We start from the raw sequence: 13,324 nt of genomic DNA, 5'->3' as shown, positions 1-13,324 counted from the left end.
CATTATCTTGGCTGGGAATACACCAGAAGCTAGCGTATAATATCAAATTGTGCAGAGTAAGCTCCAACAAATACAATTCGATTTTGAAAGGATAAATGATCGGTGTGAATAATAATCCCCTTTAATTTTTTTTCTTTCTCCAAGAGCCCAAAGTCCCCCCAGTTCTGTGGAGTTTATTTTTATTGTTAAAAGTGCCGGGTAATCTGCCGTTATCAATCATAAGTCAGTTGATGGAAAATCCGACTCCCATTAGTCATTCGTCTCCACCAAGCTGCTTCAGCCATGCTAATCGACTCATCACCAGGCTTTTTCTCATGCAAATTTCACATCTATACACACATCATCATCATCATGTGTCATTTGTCAAACACTGGTGTTCAATGCGAATCATGATACTTCTTGATGTACTTTAAAACCCATAAACGTGGGTAAACTATAATGTGATTTCTCAACCAAAAGTTATTGGTCAGTTTCCGTTGTAATTTTACATGTTTTAACGTGAATGGTTTTACGCTAGCAGATGTTGGTGGCTATAAACACGGTTTTGTTATCGTAATACAGTGTTGTGTATGTAAATGTTCTAGATTATGTGACATGAATCAGGAAATGCTAACTGCAGAACAAAGTATTTATCCTATAGTTAATTCTAGGTGCCAAAATAAAAATGGAATTGCCCAAGCTTACGGTCGCTGCAAAAAAAACATGCTCGTCTGCAACGGGTGCATTACGGGATACGAAAGCGATGCACAGCATGTGCAGTGCCAAATACGGGAGCTTTATAAAGTCCGATTACAATGTATGCCGTTACCGGAGCAACCTGTTAAACCAACTTGAGAAGTGCGGATGTCATGTTCCTTATAATGCCTAACGTAAGAACGCACTTGTACATAATAAAAAGACGGTGACATTTTGATAGGGCATATTCATATTTAACGAATATACTGAAAAATAAATGTATCCTTGTGATGCAGTAAAACGGCTGCTAGGAGATATTTAAGGCCATCAGCACCAATACTTTTCACTTTCCAGTCCCCCACTACTGGATTACGGGTTGATTGAAGGGCTTAATACATGTGACAAAAAATCATACAGACAAAAAATCTAATTAAATTCCAGCCGCACTGCATTTATATTTGTACATGAACAACACATTACACCGCAAAAAATAGGAGTTTATCTTCGAAGACCATCAGGCACAGTTTAATGATCATTTTGCACACACAGACACACACACTTCTTATGAGCACATTAATTGTTCAGACAATAGGTTTTGCACAATTACAGAAAATTTACGAAAATGCACCGAGGTGCCTAAAACAATATTGTTGTTCTTGTCGAACCTAGAACCACTAAAACTGCCATGATGAGGTCTTGCAGTGGCTCATGGGGGCTTACACTGAATCCAAACACTAAGCAATGATCACCTAAAGTCTGACCTTCAATCTGGGCAACCAGCCATGATTTAAACTGGGTTCTCAAACGTACATTTGGACAAGGCTTAATTCGCTGTGTTTTCCGGCATTGAAGGCTTAAAATCATTTTTGTTTGGCAGGCAACAATTATCACTTTAGCCGGGCACGTGTGAAAGGGCAATGCCCCATGAGGCAATTGAAGGGACATGATTAGTAGTTATGTGATGCGCCCCACCTTCCAGAGGCTGTTCTCTAACACAGAGTGACGCACTGCTTTTTACTCGAGTTCTGAATGGAACAATGTTCATGCCGTAACATATCACCGATGGCACAGCTGATGATCGCACGATATGAATATAATCCAGGCTTAAGACACAAAAACGTGCACCATCCACATGTATGATAAAAGCGTGACCTTGTAATGGTTATTCATTGAAATTTTAAAAGCTTGCCCTGCTTGGGCAAGAAGGGCTTCTTAACAAAGGGGAGTTATAACAATGGGCAAAGTCAGAACAATGACGTCACGCACTCCGGGTGTGCAAGGACTCTAGTACGGAAGTGGACTCCCAGAAAGAGGGAAAGATACCAGGAAACTCCTCTCTCGTGCACATTTCTCCGGCCTCTCGTGCCTCGTCAGAAATTACTCGGGACCCTCCTTTGGCCTTCCTCGTGGACATATCTCTGCCTCTCTTTGCAAGTGCCCAGAGCAGGCATTCGTAGCCTCGCTCCCTTACGCCATCAATCACCTGCGTTGTTTGGTCTCTTCGACAAAACGAATCAGGATGCCATTCTCCTCGCGAGCGAAATCCCTTGGAAATAGCATCAGGGGCGCCGCGTTTTTAAATTGACTACAAAAAATAAAGCTGCTAATCAAGAGGAAAAGCAATTTTTTTTTATCATCGACCATTTCTGAAACTTTCTTCACATACTCCCGCCCATCACCACAGAATAAAAAACACTGAATAAACTTAAACTATTCACGTATTCATTCGTGTTCTAGCTGCACAGAACAAGGAGTTAATGAGGCATAGTTATTGCCTCGATTCAACTTAACAAAGTGGTGGCTCTTCTCTGGTCAAAAAGAAAAAATGCCACACAAGCCACCAACCAGCTAGACAAATCACAATGCATTTTGATTTCACTTTGTCACAGAAATTGTTGTCGGTTACATAATAACAGTTCTTAAATTTAAAAAACTCAGATTTTTTATACCACATGTAAAAAGCCCTTTGTTGCAAAACTCAAGATGTGCCAAACTGTGCGATGTGCCAATGAATATTGTGAATGTTTCCATGATATGTAACACATATTTGGCTGCCATTTAATTAGCCATTGCATATTTGAACAACATTATTGGGTTAATCCAATGGCAGTATCGTATGCATGCTGACTTTTTTATCTGCTCCTGCATCCTTCACGTGCGTGGATTCTTTTTTTTTGTTTTGATCACTGCCAACCCAACTGAAGGCACATTAAGTTTCACCGTATGCATGCTAACGTGATGTACGTAGCGCTGTAGTTTATGTCAGTCGACGGGGGCAACAACAACAAAAACAAAACCACTGTGAGCGCGCACAACCCGTGAAAACGGCAACGTGGTTGCGAAAGGCCACGTGGTGCACAGGCGCTCGTTCTCTCGCTCTCGATCCGTGAACTCTGCGCTGACCCTGCACAAAGATTCATTTCATGAGGTTCCGTGCATCGGCGTTGCCGAGGGCATTTCAAGCCGTCCCAGCCCAGGGCCATGTCCCCCCCCCCCGCCACTTCCGCAAACCACCGAACGTGCAGTCCATGGCTGGCACCGCAGAGAGCATTGATTCTCTCGTTTAAGGGCATCGTCCCACGATTGTGCCACTTAGGTCAACGATAGTGCCTGGAGAGGTTTGACAACAAAACATGCGTGTGTGTTGTGTACATTTAATTTCACTGTTAATTCTTGATGTTATTGTTATTTGGCCATGCAAATGTAATTTGTTTCCGGGAATAATCAGTGTTAACAAAAAAAATATATGACAAACGTATGAAGTCATTTTACTGTTATAAATGTGCTTTAATCATCACCTGCATTCAGTGTCCTCCGTCTCATGATTTCCCTGCATGTCACAACGTCCCATTTAACACATTGCTCACATCACCACCATGGGAGGCAGGCCAAACTCATCGCAGCAGCTCCCAAGGTTCATCCTGAAAACAACAACAAAATCCGCGTTTAATAGTTGCCAATGAACACGAGATGGGATGTATTTTTCTGCAGGCTGGTGCACATTGAAAGCTTTTCGTAAGAGGGGAAGATCACGCACACGCACTGGAGAAAAGGTGACCTGACAGTCGTTTAAACGCAGCTACAGCACGGCCATAACGGTGCCTGTTACATGACAACGGAGAGGGAATATTTTGATTTAAAAACAAACACAACCACATCGCGTAACCGGCAAAAAATGCCCCGCTGATTTGTTTACATCGAAATGGGACCTATACGAGTGCAGATATATATCTTTTTTTAAAAATATATTTATATTTTTTTAGAGCTATGGGCACAATTCAGTGTTTGGCTCTCAAGTGTAACGTCACACTGCCGCAAGCGTTTTCAAATTGCCCGCGCGTAACCAGCCTCGCCGTGGGTCTCGCGCTTCTGGCCCGTGACCTCGCCAAGTGCACAGGAGCGCTTGGGTTCACATTAAATTGAATGTCAAAGTCCGTCGGCGCTCTCCGCGTTCTCCTTCGTAGCGCTCTGCGTTGACTTCCCCCCCCCCCCCCACTGCATCGCGACGTCTCTTCTCCTCCTCTCTCTTCCTCTCCTCTTTCTCTTTTTTATGATCAGAGGAAACAAGAAGATGCTCGGTGTAGTCGGCACTTTGCTTCGTTCATCATTTCGTTTTTTTTGTTTTTTATGCTTTCCTTTATTTACCCCCCCCCCTCTCTGCCCCCCCCCCCCTCTCTCTCTACCCCCTCTCGCTCGCTCTCTTTCGCTCACTCTCTCGCTCTTTCTCGTTCTCTCTCGTTCTCCCTCTCGCTTTTTTTTAACTACGACAAGTGCTGCATCTGCACGCAGCCCTTCTCGCAGTCCAACGGCCTCCGACGGGTAGCTCATAACTGCATGCAGAGCTCTCCGTGATCTGCCACCGAGCACATGGCCTCCTCCAGCGCCCACTGCTCCTTGAAGGCCGGCACGGCGTGGGTCAGCCGCGCATGGCGGAACTCCAGCCCACACACCCTGGCTCCGACCAGAGCGCAGAAGATGCCCACGCTGCTGGCCGGACGTTTCCCCTCCAGGGCCACCTTTCTCGCCCTGTAAATGGCGAGCTTGGCGTAGCTGACGAGCACGCTGACCAGCCCCTGAAGATGTTGGGGTCCGTCGCCCTTCGGGTATCCAAAGATGAGGACCGTCGGGGAGAAGTGGAGGCTGAACCTTAGGAGGATGTTTCTCAGGACCTTGAACAACAAGTCCAGGCTCTTGCACTCCACGTATTGGTGCGCCACCGTCTCCACTTTACCGCAGGACCGGCACTCCGGGGACGTGTCGGTGAAGCGCGCCAGGGAGGCGTTGGTGGTGACGGTGCCGTGGGCGATCCTCCAGCTGAGGTCACCGATGCGGTTGTACATCGGGCTGGAGTAGAGTTGCCTCCAGCGAGGCCTCTCCGGAGAGATGCAGGGCAGGGCTTTCCTCCAGGCATGGTCCTTGTGGCTCCTCAGGGTGTCCTGTTGGTGAAACCGGACCATGTAGGAGAAAAGCACCTCTTTCTCTCTCCTCTCTCTCTCCTCCTCCTCTCTCGTCCTCTCACCACCCACGCCGTTGGCACGCAGAGAAAGCTCGCATTGTGAACGTTGCGGCTTCTCGGCTCTAACCCACGCACAAGCGGTGGCGCTGTGTACGGAGTGGCGGAGTGGCACGTTCCGTCTACGTGACAACCCTCACGTGAGATGGGCTGCGTCGGGTGGTGGCGGGTTTAACGACACATTTAGATATTTACACGATCTAACACACACACCCCCCCCCCCCCCAAAACAACCTCTGCTGTGGAGATGACACCGCCTCTAGACGCAGCACGTGACTTTGATGCCGTTCCCTCCAACGTGGCTCTTTGTATACTTTAATAATAATGAACTACTTTTAATTGACATTAACTGTCATGAACACTCATTGACATTAGCTCAAATAACCCAATAATTAGGCTCACTGACAATGTGTCTCCCTGGAGTCGCTATTCGTAAGGGCATCGTTTACACGGATTCCTCCAGTCTTTAAAAATCTGATTCTGAAGATGCAAAAAAAAATAAACAACCCACATGCAACATAGCCACAATCTAAAAAATTTAAGCATTCAAAATATTTAATATAATGAACGATCGACACCCAAAACGCATATTTTTGAAGAGAATAAATGTTTTTTTCATTGTTAGCGACTTGTCAGTGACATCAACTGAAAAGAAATGAGTCCACCTTCTTTGGTTTGATGATAACAAACAAGGCCTTACCATGTGCCTGCTTAACTAGGCCCGAGGCCCTAGCACACATTTATGTAACCAAATTGCTTCAAACTTCTCACCGACGCAATGTACACAATACATTACGCTGCAAATATCAATAAAAAATGTGTGTTCCACAAAGTCATCACGCACCTGCAATATGATCGAACTAGGTCAAATCTTGCTCCACTCCCCAAATTGTGAATAAAACATTCGTTAACAAAAATATATAAAAACCATGTGATGAAAAATAACCACTCATTTAACTTGAATTAATGCAACGTTATCGACATATTCTGGTTAATTATGCATTACGAATAAGGATTACTCGGATTCAATGTGTAAAATCAAAGTTCCGAGTGTAAAATCAAAGTACACCACGTGGCTCTTGAGGCGAACGCGATGCGCCTCCTCGCCGTCTGTCAATTGGAAGAGGCACAGCCAAATAGATGCGTGATGTTTGTTGGGTGGATGTCGTGGTAACATGACACAATAGGAGAGGGGGTGTAGCATTACGAACCGTGAACCAAACCCGAGTTTTCCAATTTGCTTTCGAGTTTGCGGATTTGCCGATTTGCGGCTATTTTGATTGCGGATATTTTGAGTTTGCAGATTGCGGATTTGCCAATTGCGGTTCTTTTGATTCCGGCTATTTTGAGTTTGCGGATTGTGGATTTGCCGATTGCGGCTATTTTCATTCTGGCTATTTTGAGTTTGCGGATTGCGAATTTTCCGATTGCGGCTATTTTGATTGCGGCTATTTTGAGTTTGCGGATTGCGGATTTTCCGATTGCGGCTATTTTAAGGTAGTAAATTGCAGATTTGCCGATTGCGGTTATTTTGATTGCGGCTATTTTGAGTTAATAAATTGTGGATTTGCCGATTGTGGCTATCTTGATTACGGCTATTTGGAGTTTGCGGATTTGCCGATTGCGGATATTTTGATTGCGGCTATGTTGAGTTTTTAAATTGTCGAATTTGCGGATTGCGGTTATTTTAATTGCGGCTATTTTGAGTTAGTAAATTTTGGATTTGCCGATTGCGGCTATTTTGATTCCGGCTATTTTAAGTTTGTGGATTGCGGATTTGCCGATTGCGGCTAGTTTGATTGTGGCTATTTTGAGTTAGTAAATTGCGGATTTGCCGATTGTGGCTATTTTCAAGGCGACGGGAAAGGGTTTGCCATAGTTTATAAAAGAGGTCGGAGTTTCAGTTCAGAAGTCCTTCCAACCTTCGTTCCACTGTTCAGTCCAGTCCCCCTCGTCCACTCATAACGAGCCTGACAGCCGACAACTGAAAGCAGGTGGCCCCCATGGGTCCTGGATGTCTTCGAAGCCTGAAACGAAAAGAGCCATATCTCGCAGTCTCTCGGCGGCTGATAGGAGCCAGTAGCGTCGCCTGCGAAAGTCAAGCGGTAACTTGAGTGCTGTCTCGGCGAGGCTCGCAGCGTGTCTCAAATCTAATATCATTTAATATTTATATACGGCGCCTTCACTCAAGGCGCTTGACATCGCGAAAAATACTGGCAACATAGTTGAATTGACTTAGATGGCAAGGGCGTGCAGACCGCAATAGAGGGTACTTAGAGATCACGACGAAAGGGTTAACGGGAAGGACGGGAAGTAGTGAAGGGGCAAGGGAAGAGAACTGAGTGGGCAATAGAGAAGTAAAAGGGTCGCGTCTCAGCTGATGCGAAAACACGGCTGCTATAAACCAATACAGTATATAATTTAATGTTGGGCTATAAACCAATACAGTATATAATTTAATGTTGGGTTTGTCTATGGCAGTATATAGTACGGTGTAGACTCGTGTGATGTAAGAGAATAAAGTTTAGATGGAAGCATATTATATTTTTTACGACGTAGAATTGTAATCTACTACTTTCTGTTAGTAACTCAGCTTATTGTAGAGTATATTTAGTATAATGATGATACTATGTAGTTTGTACTTTAGTTGTTTACGTGGTGGTTTTAGTTACTGCAGCTACATACTATTAACACTTCTTCCCTTTATTAATGCTACCCCTATCCCCTCACTGTGATGCTGCTAATCCTGCATAATACACGGGAAAAGTAGCACTAATCACATACCTGCATTTCCCATATCCCCTCCCTTGGATGCTGCTAATCCTGCATAATGCACGGGCATAAGTAGTACTAATCACATACCTGCATTTCCCATATCCCCTCCCTTGGATGCTGCTAATCCTGCATAATGCACGGACATAAGTAGTACTAATCACATACCTGCATTTCCCATAAATATGCTAAATTCCTCTTCATATGCAAATCCTTTTGTCAAGGCACCCTTTCCCCCCCCCCCTTCCAACCCAGCTTATATATATGCTCCAAGAACGTGTGCTGTTTCATTCAGACGCTGTTGCCTCTGGTTTCACCTGAGGATGGCTGCTTGCGTTGTGGCCGAAACATCGTGAGGATTATTTTATTGTTTTATTTTTATTATTTTATTACTTCCCTTCTACGTGACTTTACCGAAAGAACCAAGAAGATGAATCCCTGCAGTCACGAAAGCTTTAAATCGAGATTTTATTAATCCAAGGCACTTTACAATAATTCTACAATTACACATTACATGATAGTCGTTAAAACCAAAGTGGCTGTGTAGCTATAGTAAGGGGGGACAGGTGACAGTGGTTAAGGAGGGGTTGTGGTCGGGGTAGTGACAGGGTTTGGGATAGGCCTGGTCGTAGCTGGGGGGCCGGGGCAGGAAGTAGCAGTACCAAGATATTCTTAGGTTTTTTCGGTAAAGTCACGTCGGTAAAAAATTAAAATTAAAATTAATAAAAGTAAAATAAAATAAAAATCACGACGTTTCGGAGGCAACACAAGTTTCCGTCTTCAGGTGGAACCGTCACAGCACGATTGCTGTATCAAGTACTTGATACAGCTATCGTGCTGTGATGGTGTGGCCTCCGAAACGTCGTGATTTTTATTTAATTTTACTTTTATTAATTTAAATTTTATACCTACGTGATTTTACCGAAAAAACCTAAGAATATGAATCCTTGCAGTCACGAAAGCTTCAAATCTAGAATTAGTACCAAGATAGGCAAGGGAGACGAGACGGGGGTTGTTTTAAGAGAGGGACAGGGGCAGTGCAGGGAAAGTTCTTGTTTTATGTGCAGTGGGAGTTTGTTCCAGTTAAGGGGGCCAAGAACGCAAAAGGAAAAAAGCATGACTGGGCGCAGGGTGATGGGAGGCACAGAGCGGGACAGTAGGGTTTGGGAGCATAGAGGATGGGATGGGACAGTAGTGAGAGATGAAAGAAGCAAGATATGGTGGGGAAAGACCATAGAGGCATTTGTAGACGAGAGTGAGACATTTAAAAAGACAGCCATAAAAGTCAGGTACAGTAGAGCAGAAGTGTGGAAACTGTGGGGGAGGTTAAAATTACCCAGGTTGAGGCATTTTGTATCTGTTGTTAGAGACGAGTGAAGGCATAGGCGGGAAGGCAGATAAGAAGAAAGTTGCAGTGGTCAAGGTGAGTAAACACGAGGGAGTGAACCAGGAGTTTAGCAGCAGATAGTGAGAGGAGGGGATGAATTTTAAGAATGCTGAAAAAAGTGAAAGCGGCAAGTGCGGGTAGTGGCAGGGATTCGGTTGGAGAGGGACACAAATGGGGGGAAGGTCAAATAGTAACTTCTGACGTGTCTACTGGTTGTCGCGTTGCTTGAATCAATGAGTCTTTTGGAACCGAATTTATCGTAGCATGTGTAAATTCCATCGCATCAACTACCTACATGGATAAGGCACGGAGGCTCACAATACCAAGTCAAAGTAACAAGTCACATTAGAAAAACATGTTAAATGTTTAGATTTACCCAGCTCAAATGGCACTCAGTGCCTTTATGAGATTTAAACTTTAAAGGTTACCTAATTACACCAAAAATGTACTTATCTGACTCAAATAGCTTGGGATGGCTCACAAATCCGGCCCACTTTGGGTAACACGTTCCAAGCCACAATTGCGCCCAGGTGCCTTTCAGGCGAGCGCAGGCTGACCACAAGGCGTCCCGGCCTATGTAACTCAAGCTAAAGGAAAATGCTTTCACCCAAAAATGTAACCACTGAAATGTTACCACTAAATAGACCAGGGGAGTTGGTCTAGGGGTGCCCTGACAAATAACAAACCAGTTTAGACACTGGCATCCCCTAGAGATTATTTATATTAAAACTAAATTAATAATATTGTAAGGGAGTTCCAGCCAGGTGAGCATTGAACTTCGTCTTTATCACGTCTTCCACATAGGGCGTCGTCCCACGTTAGGGAATCACTCTGTTCAGGCGTCCTGAACCCCCTTCTAGCCCTGCTTATATTCTCTTCCCCTACATTTTTGGAACTTTCCATGACTCTCCACTAATCCCATGCATTTTTCTAAATGGTAACCGACTCCTCGTTTTCATTTAGTTTTCCCTGATGACCAATCCAATTTGAATGTTCTCCACCTTCAAGCCCGATTGCGTTTGCCCTAGTACATTGGGCTCACCTCCTGTGACAGATCCACACCAATGAGAATCCAGCACGCTATTCGAACTCAAGAGCCGTTTAGATCTCCGGCATGCCGACATTTATTTACTCATAGGGTTTTCCTCTCGACATCCCTCACAATATTAACAGCTGCACTGTGGCGCAGTGCCTCGGTGCACTCTTCCCAGGGCTGGATGAAGGTTCTTGTAGGCCCGAGGCACTTCTGTTTCGTAGGCCTTCAGTATTAACTCTCTACAGTTGGTTCTGCTGCCCCATGTTACTACGACCGCTGCTGTCACTCCGTTTGTTTCACGCGTACTTCGTTCAGCCGCTGGACAGATGTCGTTACCGCCGATACATCCATTATTTAGTCTGTGCCCTAATTCGATCGAAGCCCACTGTCTGCCGCAGATAAGCAGATTTAATTTGAAATTATTGAGAAAAAAAGCAAGGCAAGCCTAAAAATAATATCAAAAATTTCTTCAACTATTTTTGTTTACTATGATTATCATATCAGATGATGCAGCATTTTCATCGATAACAAAAACAAACATGGTCAAAACATTTTTTCGTTGGCCCTTTAGTTTTCATAGGTCCTAGGCACAGCGTCAAGTGTGGCCTATTGGATAATACGGCCCTGACTCTTCCCCCTTGGGTGAGCAAATCCTACGACGTGCGCCGAAACACGGGGGGCTAAGGGGTGAACTCACGACGGCTTCGGGTCTAATGGCGTCCATTTTGGAGCTGTTGCAATAACCTGTCACACAATAACTCGCAGCACGATATATATTTACAGACTTACAGCTTAACTGCCTGATATACGTTACAACCCTGGTTACAGGTCCTACAAATATTAATGGTAACAAGGTTTTTCACAAACTCCCCGATATATTCCCGATATATTCCTGCCTAGCAACCTGCCTCACAGAGGCTAAGTAGGACCAACGGCTATCACAGGCTTCGTGATAATGCCCTGATACATGTGTAATGACAGGGTGCCATCTGTTGACCAGGAGGGGTAATCACGAGTATGGGTGCGTTATATAAAAAAGGACTATAAGGGCGGCGTAACTGGGCTAAAGGTTAAAGGCGTGGTCAGTCGGGAAGCTCCGGGAACCTGCTAGAAGGTTCTAGAAGGGGACGTGGCCGGAGGTCGGGTCTGACCACGCCGGGGAGTATATAAGGGGGACGAGACCAGAGGTTCGGGGCTGTCGTAGGCTCCGGGTTCTGGCTGCCGTCGCTGTCTTCGCCTTCATCTCTTCTTCATTGTCCGGCCGTATGGTCGATCCGCTGTACGGCTCCCACCGTCGTCGTCGCTATATTAGTCAGCCAGCTATATAGTTAGACGCCGACGATGGGGATGTGTGGATGGGTCAGCTATGCGTAGCCCTATGTATTCTTCTGTCACTAGTGATTGTCGTGTCTGCAAGTGTTAGAAATAAATAAGAAGCCCTCTACACGTCGTGTCTGGAAGTCACTCGTTACACATCTACAACAAATTCGAGTAAGCTGTCTCTCGAAAGATAACTGCAAATGAGAAAAATATCACAGACTTCCTGGTATCTATTTGATATCTTACTACCCGGAAACCTAACACACGAAAATAAGTGGGAGAAATATTACAGGCTTCCTGATATCTATCTGATATGGTACCACATGGTAATTCTATCTCCCTGTATTGTTCAGTGTCTGTGTCTCACTGTATCTGAGTGTCTCCCTGTGCCTCTATGTATCTTTAAATGTCTCTCAATATCTCCCAGTGTCTTCCTGTGTCCCTCGGTTTCTTCCAGTCACTCTCTGTGTCTCAAAATACTATCGCTCTTGGGGTGTCACTGCAGGCTGATGAAGGTAGAACGTAAGATGACGACGGATACCTCGTACCAGGCCAAGCATCCACGCAGTCTGGGGAAAAAACTCAGTCCGTGTCCACTCACCTGCCCTGTGTCATGTGGTGAAAAATGATATTGTGGCAACTCTGGTGCCTGATTTGGTAAATTGAGTACCGGAATACTTTAGAGTGCTCATGGTAACGCCGTATTAGCGGTGACCGAACAGTCACGAGTGAGGGCAATGAATGACGTGGGTGAGTGTGGCGGCGTGACACAATCAGTGGCTTTTGAGATAAACGTTTTTACGGGTCAGAGTTTGTCTGCCAATCAGACCACTCTCTACGAGCCTTGCCTATAGGCACCTGATCCAAATCTCTTTCATAGCCCCTTTGTCAATCCACTGCTGGATGAACGCCTCTGAACCCATGATCCAGTGCGGTTTGGTGAATTAAGATTTGTGAACTAAAGCAGAGATACGGTTGCCCCATTTTTCATTGGAAACCAAACTCTGACCTTTTTTTCTCAGCACGATGTCTAACAAAGCCGCAAAGTTTACCGCAATAAAGTTCAACACAATACTGCTACCAGATATAAGGTAAATAAATCAACCGCTGCCACCCGAACACAAATGCCAATAGCCGGAGTGCTTGGGTCAAACTCAGAAAGACAGCAACCCTGGGTGGGTTTTTTTCCCAGCACTGCCCTCTGCTGCCCACACTGCAGCCCCACAGCCATGCACGGTGATTGCCAATCCAAGAACTGCCCAGCTTAGTTTCTGAAATCTGACTTCATAGAGAAAATGGCCATTTTCTAATGCACGCCAATGATGTGTTATATCAGTGGTTTGATGTAAGGTCAATTACCACTGTAAGCAATCACAAACAGGATAATTATTGCCCTTAGGAGTTCCATTTGTGAGCTCAGCACCATTTTGTAACTATGATTTACTTTGGGGTGCAAGTGCCGAATGTATATGATTTCTTTATAGTTGGAATGAATAGTCAATGAAGTCCATGACATTCACTACTTTTCTGTGGTTCACTACTTGGGCTCCATTAAAATGGCAGCCGCGCGCACACCCTGCCTGGGGAAGGCGGGAAACCCCCTTACATGCCGCGCCCACCG

This window comes from Lampetra planeri, chromosome 25 (genome assembly GCF_965212315.1).
Source record: "Lampetra planeri chromosome 25, kcLamPlan1.2.h2, whole genome shotgun sequence".
NCBI lineage: Eukaryota > Metazoa > Chordata > Hyperoartia > Petromyzontiformes > Petromyzontidae > Lampetra > Lampetra planeri.
The sequence above is the reverse complement of the archived record's forward strand: the minus strand, read 5'-3'. Positions refer to the sequence as shown.